Source organism: Rhipicephalus microplus, chromosome 6, assembly GCF_043290135.1.
Source record: "Rhipicephalus microplus isolate Deutch F79 chromosome 6, USDA_Rmic, whole genome shotgun sequence".
Taxonomy (NCBI): Eukaryota; Metazoa; Arthropoda; class Arachnida; order Ixodida; family Ixodidae; genus Rhipicephalus; species Rhipicephalus microplus.
In genome coordinates, this window is record NC_134705.1 from 135,401,511 (window position 1) to 135,412,607 (window position 11,097).

An 11,097-nucleotide genomic window follows, 5' to 3' on the forward strand; every position below is an offset into this window, starting at 1 on the left:
GACAAAGATTTCCAAAAAGAAAAAAGCCGAGGATTTAATGTCTCTTGAACCCGGGCCCACTGCATGGCACGTGAGTGTAAAGCATATAGCTGAGCCTATACATGCACCTAGCCCCAGATGGCAAGGCAATCGTTAACAGGCTGTTCCGGCGCCCGCTTTCTCGGATGATTAGAACTACGACTTTGTTCACTGACATTACTAGTGATTTCGACGAGACAAACATTTTATTAGGTATATATAAGCAAGGCACAAGGGAGGGAACGAAGCTATAGTGTTGACAACACCAAAAGAGCACGGCCATTGCATCTTCCCTACCCAACTCCGAATTCCAGGAATAGACGAAATTGTGCGGCCAGCGCGTTTCGAAACTATAAAAATTTGCTTACTTACACTTATTTGAAATTTTTAAAGAACATACAAAAAGTCCTTATGGACGCATTTGTACCCAGTGATGGCCTGAGTGCTTATGGAGCTTTCTGCTCTTCAGCCAGTATCAATGATTGTTTAAAATACCGCACCCTTCATCGTCGCTGACCGCAGAGCTTTAGCAGTGTTTTATGCTGCCCTCAAAAACGTGCAGGAACATTTACCAGCATCGAAGGTTTTCTACTTACCTTCTCTGTTGGTGTCTTTAGCAGACTCACCCACAAAGAGACCAACAGAGGAGAACTTAAGCATCACGGAATCTACCAATACTCTCACGTGAGGTATCCCTAGCTGCACAATGGGCACCTTCGCACGTAGGCATTGCGGGGAACGAAGAAGTGGATCGCCTGACCTCTTTTAGGGGCGAAGCTTTTTATGGCGTGGCTTGTGCATCCCTCGTAGTAGGTAACCACCCGAAATAGCGGTTTTAACGATTTTGACATCCAAGGTGGTTCCGGCGAGAGATTTCTTCTGTACGTTGTTGAACAATAAAAGATAGAGCTCAATACAGATGTTAATGGCTGCTAAGGGGAAATGAAAGACAGGAGCATTCGACCTTTAGGTAACACGCACGCTGCGATCCCCATTGGCAGCTATTGGCATGTACATTGAGCAGGATCTGACAAGAAAGGGTTGCTACGTTATACTCGCTAGGTGTAACCTCCTTGGTTTTAGAAAGGTTTAGCGAGCGTTGGGCCGCATAGCCATGAATACAGTGAACTAGTATTACCATGAACTCGAGGTGGTTAAAGGTGGGAAGTAAACCCGAAGCGCAAGCCGTAAGAAAGTGTGCATGTGCCACCTCCCGTTTAGTCCTTGAAATGTCCGCTGAATGGCGGTGCTTCTATATGGAGAATATATGATGAAAAGATGCGAGATGGTGGTACTTGAAGTGCTGAATAGATGGACGAGCGGACACACACACAGATGCATGGATGGACGCACGAACGGACGCAGGCGCGGATGCATGGACGAACGCAGGGACGGACGCACGAACAGACGCACGAACAGACGCACGCACGGACGGGTGGATGGACGCATGGACGGTTACACAGACGTACGCAGGAACGGACGGAAGCAAGAACGAATGGACGGACGAATGCTTTGCCCCACTCCCCATCATTCACTCCGTGGATATGCTGCCATTTTTTTTGTGACCAGGATGATTGTGACTTAAAATTTCACGCACGATCGACAACGCCCGTCTGCTTATACTCAGACGCCTCCTAAAGCAGCACCCAGACCAGCGCGTCGTGAACGCATCGTTCACCGCCCATGTTCCTGACCATGACTTTCCTCGTCATTCCAGAGCGCTGTTACGTAAACACAAAGTAGCCTCTGTTTTGCTGCGCGAATCATTACATCGTAGAGGGCGTGGTGACAGTCCGTTGTGCGCAGCTTCTGGTTCATGCGACACACTGGAGCGTCTCATAGTGCACTGTACCGCATTTGCTACGCAGCGGGCTTCGCTAATTGAGCAATATGAATTCTTGAGACATAAGTGCACAGACCTAGGCAATAATATCTTTCCAAAGCATGCGTGGAATAGGTGACCAGTAAAAGAGCGAGGGATTGTGGGATGCACCGTCTGCTACCGGCTTCCGTTTCTAGAAGAGTAGACGACGGTGAACCGCTTCGCCGGAAGCCTCAGATTATTCTGATTTCACGTGTGTAGTTGCCCGTTTATCTTCGTCCTGATAAACCATGGTCGGTTGTTGAGCCGTTGGCTGCTCCAACTCGAGCGTTAAAGGCAAACGCATGAATCGATTGCCACAAAACAGAAAAAGAAAAATGAGGTGGGCCGCGACTGTGAAGAGAGCAACGGAATACACGGAATGTTATATCTAGAGTGCGCGAAAAGAATTTTATCACAGATACATGTGTATTCCACACTAAAAGAAAGCTTACGTATGAATTTGCTGTGAATATTATATTGAGAAATAACTGTCGTCAGGCACGTCTATATAGCAAAGATATGAAGGGAACGCGCGGGCGAAATCTACCTGCCATACAAGATTAGCACCGGCCATTCTACCCATATATATGACAAAACAGGCAAGAGCTTCACTCAAGAGTAAGTTTACACGAAGCGCTCGACGAGTGCATTTGCGTTAATCTTGGTCAAACTGTGCGCCAGGACGGCATTCAAAGGAAGAAGTGCGTTAAACGAACGCAAGGTTTAGATTATTCGGCGCCGCCTATGTCTGACCGTATTGTTTATGTGCCGCCGTGCCGCGCAGCTTAATCAAGATCAGCGTTTCTATAAGCATCTGGCTTCGACTAAGAAATGCATCTTATAGCGCGCAGAAGCCGAGAAAAAAAAAGGTATCTCGATTCGCTCAATAAGTGCTGCGCTTCATGCCGATCGACCGACGATGACGGCCGAAGCGGAGATCTCGAAATGAACTTTTAGCACACTGGTACAGTCATTCCCATCCCCTGAGATCTTTAAAACAGTAGGAAGGAAGGAAAAACTTTATTTGCAAGGGTTTTGGACAGGGGTCATGAGCTTGATGGGTGGGGCCCCAAGTCCAGGGCTCCACTGGCTGCCGCCGTCTGTCTGACGTGCCGCAGAAGTGCAAGCTGCACCTCTGGGTCAGAGCTGGCGAGCTGTGCCTCCCATTGCTCGAAAGTATTACAAAGCTTGTACTGACCTAAAAAGGTATCTAAATTTGGTGGTCGTTTTAGGCATCCCCACGAACTGTGGTAGAGCGAAAACAGTGATTTTTTATCTGCAGTAACGTATCATACAACGAAAACTGTTTTCTGTATCGACTGATCTGCTAGTCAAACTGACAGTACCCCCGAGCAGCATAAATGCATTGCAGATCATCTTAGTGCTATAAAAAGTTTCCCTACTGTTCATGGCTTTCGTAGATTGTCATTGTCACAATCATGGCAAGCAAAGCAACAAAAAAACAACTTCTAAAGCACTGACATTGCACGGAGATGTGTTTTTTTATTCAACGGAGCGGTACAAAATGCGCGCGTGCGCTGCTAAACAGCGTGGTAAGTCGAACCGAAAGCCGTCTTATCCCACAGTTTTCTGTGAATGCCCATACTACCGGTCACCTATTGGATGCATTTCAAACCAGCAGTCACGGCGTGGCACGCTAGCGATGATTATGATGATGAAGCTTCATGTATCGTTGGCACCTACCCACTATGGAGGATCGGCCATGAGTCGGGCGGATCATACATACTGGATTCATGTATAATATTTGTAACAGCTAAAATATTTTGAGGTAAATTTTCAAAGCGAAGCATTTGTTAGCGAACTTTGGCGACTTTGAGCGCATCCATCCATCCGTCCATCCGTCCATCCGTCCGTCCGTCCGTCCGTCCGTCCGTCCATCCATCCATCCATCCATCCGTCCGTCCGTCCGTCCGTCCGTCCGTCCGTCCGTCCATCCATCCATCCATCCATCCATCCATCCATCCATCCATCCATCCATCCATCCATCCATCCATCCATCCATCCATCCATCCATCCATCCATCCATCCATCCATCCATCCATCCATCCATCCATCCATCCATCCATCCATCCATCCATCCATCCATCCATCCATCTATCTATCTATCTATCTATCTATCTATCTATCTATCTATCTATCTATCTATCTATCTATCTATCTATCTATCTATCTATCCATCCATCCATCCATCCATCCATCCATCCATCCATCCATCCATCCATCCATCCATCCATCCATCCATCCATCTATCTATCTATCTATCTATCTATCTATCTATCTATCTATCTATCTATCTATCTATCTATCTATCTATCTATCTATCTATCTATCTATCTATCTATCTATCTATCTATCTATCTATCTATCTATCTATCTATCTATCTATCTATCTATCTATCTATCTATCTATCTATCTATCTATCTATCTATCTATCTATCTATCTATCTATCTATCTATCTATCTATCTATCTATCTATCTATCTATCTATCTATCTATCTATCTATCTATCTATCTATCTATCTATCTATCTATCTATCTATCTATCTATCTATCTATCTATCTATCTATCTATCTATCTATCTATCTATCTATCTATCTATCTATCTATCTAGCCGCCTACGACCTTTAGCTTTTCTGGCTATCCCGATAAAGCTATCGATACCAAACTTGGTATGACTTGGTATGGCGTAACATGACTGCATGAAGAACATATTTGACTAGTCAGAACATGAAAATCACGATATGCATGTCATGAATGTCTTGATTTACACGTCATGGTGCTGCAACTTTTGCGGTGGTGTTGGTCACTTGGCATGTTGCAAAACTGGTATTGTATGACATGATTGCATGGCGAAGACAAGCGACAGACCCTAACATGAAAATCGTGACATGCGTGTCATGTAACAACATGACTACATGCCACGCTCATGATGCGCTCGCGGCCGTTTCGCTACCGTCATATATACCAGATTTGGTACTATGGTACGTGAATGGATGACGAAGGTATGTGACAGGGACAAACATAATAGTTATGAGTTGCGTGTCATGTAACATCACTACATGCCACGCTCATGATGCGCCGGTGGGCGTTTCGCTAGCTTCACTTATACCAAATTTGTTATTACGAAACGTGAATGGATGACGAAGGTATGATACTGGTGCAAACATGATAAACAGGAGATGCGTGTCATGTAACAATATGCCTACATGCTACGCTCATGATGCGCTCGCGGCCGTTTCGCTAGCTTCACATGTACCAAATTGGGTATTACACAACGCGAATGGATGACATAGGTAAATGACACATTCAAACATGATAATCACGACATGTCTGTCATGTACCAACATGAATACATGCCAAACTCCTGATGTACTCGCGGCCGTTTCGCTAGCTTCACATATGCTGTATTTGGTATTACGTGACGCCAATGAATGACAAAGGTGTGTGACTGGTACCAATGTGATAATCATGAGATGCGTGTCATGTGAGAACATGACTACATGCCACAGTCAAGGCGCCAATACATTTCGTCGTGACGTGGTGCGCGTGCTCGCCGGCGTTCATTTGGTCGCGTCACGCCGGCGTTGCCATGCGAGGCACCGGTCCTGCCACAAACTCGCAGGCGCACGCCGCGCAGCGTTGCTTTGACGCATGTACGCTTCGGCGTGTGCGGCGTCACTCCTTCACGAAGAGTGAGACACGCGGTGTTGTCGGGGAAACGAATCGGTGCGAAATGCAGCATGTCGCAATTCGCACAGGTTGCCGTCGGGCCGCGCCGACGGACGCTGGTCGGGCCCGGCGTCAGACTATAGAGTGTACGCGTTTTGCTAACGTAGCGTCGCTGTGCCCAGCGTGCACATGCGTCAACGCTACATTGAAGTATATAAACTTTTCAAAAGCTTTGAAAATATTCCTGTCCGAGTGTCAAAGAGAAAACCTCCAAATGATAACAGAACGGCCGACGTAACCGGTAGACCACATTGCCGCAATATAATTATAATACTATGTTTTCTGTGTAAGAAAAAAAAACGACGGCCGCTCAACAAAAAGTGTTTGATTGTTTCGAGTTCGTTGCAATATGAGCAAAAAGAAGAGATTGCCAAACCCACTCTGTGCTGGTAAAAACTTATATTTGGAATTCTACTACGCCTTCTGGTTATTACAACTTGAGCTCGTCTTGCTGCACACCGTTTACTGCTCCAAGGAAGCTGTTGGTGCAGAAAGTTCGTTGATGAACCGAGACATGGAGTAAACACGGATAATGCATACTTTGTGAACCTTGCCGCAGCAACAAACACCGTAACAGGAAGGAGAAAGAAAACTGCACCTGTCAGAAAAGCTTTCCCAGAAAGTCCGCAACTTCACTGAATATAAATACTTTGTGTTTCGGCATCCAAATTCATCGCAGGTTTCGCAAATGATGTGGAACAAGTTGTCGAAATAATCTTAGACTATCACAATCTGTTGAAGCAGTTAGTGCTGAACACAACGACAAGGAATCTGTGACTATAGTCACAAAAGTGATAGTTAAAGAAATTATACGAAGGGCTAATATAAAAGCTATGAACTAGGCCAAAATATTTTGGTGTAATCAGGAAGCCTAACAGGAAACGACCAGTCTAGTTGTGTAGAAAAAACTCCATCCCGGCCTTTTCTTCCCCCTGCGAAGCATCAGTTGCTATCACAACCATATAGAATCAATTTGATTTAAGTGCTCTTGAAAAATGCCATTCAGAAAATTACTAGGTAGTAATTTCGCATAATATATCATCACAGGATATGGCTAATTCACTGAACCTGCCACTCATAGGCACTATATCATTAAGTCTTATCTGTAATGGGGCCAACAGCTTCTGGGTAATGATTACCTGAGTGGTATGAAAGCAGGGCCATGTTACATTACAAAAACAGAGCTGGATCACTGATAAAGATATGATCTTCTCGTGTTATCGGTGAGTAGTAGACTCTTAAGAGTGTTTGAACTGAAAATATTTGAATCTAACAGGTAAAGAAGGGATTCGTGATTCCTTATATAGTTTACATAGAGTTTGCTATAAATTTGGGTAACCCCAGGCACCAGCGAAGTGCTTGGCGCTCAATAACAACTAGCGACCATGCAGGTACGCCAGAAAATGAGGCACACCCAAACTTCAGTATAGGGCGTATATACATTCGGTAAATCATTATTAAGGCATCCGTCTGTATGCCCCATTGACTGTTAATAATTCTTCTCAGTAGGCCTAACGTACGTGACGCTTTGGTCAATGTATGTTCAATATGCATCCGCCAGTGGAGCTTTCCATCATAGATGATTCCGAGGTACTTTAGTGCTTGCACTTGGGGAATATCTGATTGGTGCAAGGAGAGTAATATATTTATATTGTCTTGCAAGGAGAACGCTAGAACTGCACATTTCTGTACATTAGGAGTCAAGCAAATGCTGTCTAGCCAATCTTCCAAAGTAGATAAGTATCCTTGCAAAAGGGTATAAAGTGATTGAATATCTTTCGCGGATGCAAAGAATGCTTTGTCATTCGAGTAAACTTACGTGTTCGCTTTTTGATAGCGAGGAATGAAGCTAAGCAAGATATTAAATAGTAGCGGGGACAAAAGCGCTCCTCGTGTCTGTCCGGACTTCTCTGTTGATATTTCACACTGTACACAATGAAACTCCCTGTCCAGCAAGAACTCAGTCGTCCACGCAATAAAGAAGTCAGGCAAGCCAAGCTCTCTCATCCTTATTAGTAAAATAGGGTATTCGACAATATCGTAGGCTTCAGAGATATCTACCGTAACTAATGCTGCATACTGTTTCTGTCGCCGTGATAGCTAGATTCTGCTCTCCAAATCAACGTGAGCACACCAGATAGACATTCCTGTTCTAAAAACAATTTGACAGGGCATTAATAATTCATTAAAAGTAACAGATTTAGTTATATAAGCCGTCTCTCAATCAATATAATAAATTGGATGTTAACAAAATCGGTCGATTGTTGTCTAGGGTAAGTCCCTTGTTCGTATCTTTAGGCTGGGGCACCACCTTAGCTACTCCACACGGAAGGAATCCAAGAGGGTATTGTAGAATAATTTATGGTATCCAATAACACGTTCGCAGAGCAACATCCAAGAAGGTTTTTGGCTTCTACTTAGTGATACCATCAGTGCCTGGTGCCACCGCTAGTAAACGTGCTACAACTGACGAGAGAACCGACAATGATATATCTTCAGTATTTTCGAGAGTGTCTTGCCTCACCAGAGGTGAATGAATACAGGCAGAAAATCTAGCCTCCAAACCCCTGGCAATCGCACCTAGTGAATCTTGTATTTCTTGGGTAGTATGTACTATTGATTCTGTATTTAAGGAACGTGGAATAAATTTGATAATGCTTAGATACCGAAACAATGCGCTCTATTTTTCATTTTAAAAGGAACTCAAAATGAAGAACGTTACATTCATCTTTTGCTTTCGCGACAGTATGCTTGAAACTCGCTGCAATAAACTTGTAGCTGTTCCAGCTACTAGCAGACTGGTTATACATGTGTTGCTTCTACGCCGGGTTCCGGCGTTCGTAGTCCCTCGAGCAGTCGTCATTCTACCAAATATTAGCTGTAGGGTCATTAGCTGTAGGGTCTTTTGTTTCTTGTATCTTGAACTCTGACCTCTTACGAGCAGAGTCAAGAAAATTGCAAACATTACCAGCCCTGCTTGGATTTTGAACCAAAGTTGTAAAAATTGCCCGCAAATTTATTTTAAACCTATTGTGATCAATAAACAAATGGACGAGACACTTTGCTTTACTGTGACCCGTGGATGTCAAATATAACGGGAGTGTGGTCGCTAATCGAGCCAGTGTCAACCAGGACAACACCGAAAGCCCTGGACCCGTAAACGTAAGATCTAGCACTGATCGGGAATGGCCCTGTAAAAATGCTAATGCTCCAGTGTTCTGACAGGTGAAATCGTTCAAGGCTAACCAGCGACCGAGCGAAGACAGCCCTTCATCTTCTTCGTCGGGTACATACGCGCATAGGGAATGAGAACATCAATGTACGCGCATATAGCATAATTCCCATTGGCGGAAGTGCCATCTCAATGCATCTAGGCTTGTCAATGTCACCGGGAGAGTGGTAGAACTTCAAGCGCAACACATGTAGGAAATCGGTAGCCTGTGGGGCAGATGAAGGCTATGAGGCGACATGGGCATTTCCGTTGTTACAGATGTAACTACCCGAAGGACTCGATATATACCTGAATAGCGGTAAAGCAGTTTTTCGGACAAGCCGACTTGATGGGCTTGAGACCACAGCAAGACCAATGAACTGCACAAAAAGTGCACTTTGCGGTGTCATTCATAGTACAAACGCTGCTCATTCTTTTGGGAGGTTAGAAGGCGGCTACGGGCAATTTTACGTTCATGAGCAGCCCGAGTGACAACATCAAGGGCATATTCAGTGGTCAGTACTGTGGGAGACGGTATGACTGTGTCTATAGGGAATGCTGGTTCTCGGCCGAACAACACTAAAGATGGAGAGCAAGCGGCTGTGTGATGTCACTGATAATTGTATGCAAATGTCACGTACGGCAGAGCAAGATCCCAGTCGGAGTGGGATCTTGCTTTTTCTTGAAGAAAAATACTCAGCTAGCATGTCTGTAAGAGTTCGATTGAGACGCTCCGTGAGTTCGTTTGTGTGCTGAAGATATGGCATAACCAGCTTGTGCCTCGTTTCACATGACTGCAAGATATCGGCTAAGACCTTCGATAGCAAGGTGCGGCCGTGGTCTGTAAGCAGCTGGTGCGGAACTCCATGTTGCAAAATCACGTCGTGTAGGAGAATATCGGCGACATCTATGACACGGCTTGTAGGAATAGATTGTGTAATGCTGTAACGCGTGGTGTAATTTACAATGATGGCGACAATGATTATTAAAGTTCGTTGAACTGAGGCTGATGTTCACCTGATCCCTTCTAGCAGTGTCACGGTTGGCCGCAAGTTCAACTCGGCTGGCACAGGCCTTGCAATAGCTAGTACCGCTTGTGTGGTAGATGCAGGGATGCCGTTGGGGGGACTTAAAAAAAAGGTACCGAAATACCAGCCCATAGTCGTCAAAATAGCCATGCAATTTCATGCTATCGCAAAATTTGTAGCCAAATAAAACTAGAGCAGTATTACGAGCAGAGGTTTTACTATAGATGAACAAATAATGCCATTGTCAATAGCTAAAAGCAGAACTTTAAAAGTAGCAAGAAAACATGGCAACGACCGGCAATTTTGGTCGCAAAACAGTTGAAAGCAGCCAATATGGCGTAATGTAGGCACCAATGGCAACCATGGGTAGAAGAAAGCACCTCGTGCAGGATGGATGGCAACCGGCGTGATGACATAATACCACAGAGCTTTATTATGTGTTCAAGAATGATGTAAAGGCAGCGAAAGGGAAGAAGCCTTATTTTGCATGGAATTTAGGAGTTGCAGTGTCAGTGTTGTTCTGAATACGAGCGTGAATGGTGGCTCAGTCTGAAGTTCACCACAACTAGTTTTTAGAAGATTGTAAAGAGCTAGAAATAATCATGTACGTATACTGAACCGTCGCACGACGCACTACTACCAAGGGTTAAGGGGCAGTTTCTTCAAGGTTACTTCAATATTTCGGTTTAGGTCTAGTCCCTTTGGCAGTGCTGTTCTGACATGAACTAGTGAAATTTAGGATTCAGAATATAGAATGTGAGCAAAAGCATCATAGAAAAAACGTGAATTCAGGACGCTATGATTGGTTTAAAAAATGCTGTCCAGCAAACGCGGCTATACTTATGGCCAGGTTCTTGACACCGTTCTCAAGCAAAACTGTCGATCCGCTCGGTCGACAGCGTAAACACGACACCGTCCAGATAACATTATCCCGCAAGCCGTCATACGACACCTCTTCCGTGAGGCAAGAAAAACGACATCGCCGGTTTTTTTCTTCTCAATGTGTTTCTTTTTTCAGAATAATAAAATATATTCATTTATGTGTGCGAAACGCTTTCCTGGCTTGTCGAAATACCAAGCATTAACGTATTATATAATTTTGCCAAAGTCTAATATCTGAATTCATAATTTGACAGCGTTGAAGGTCGCTGCTTGCAATGATAAGGAGTCATGGTCAGCTCGTTCTTGAATTGAGGCAAAGTGTTCCTGTTATGCTAAATGGA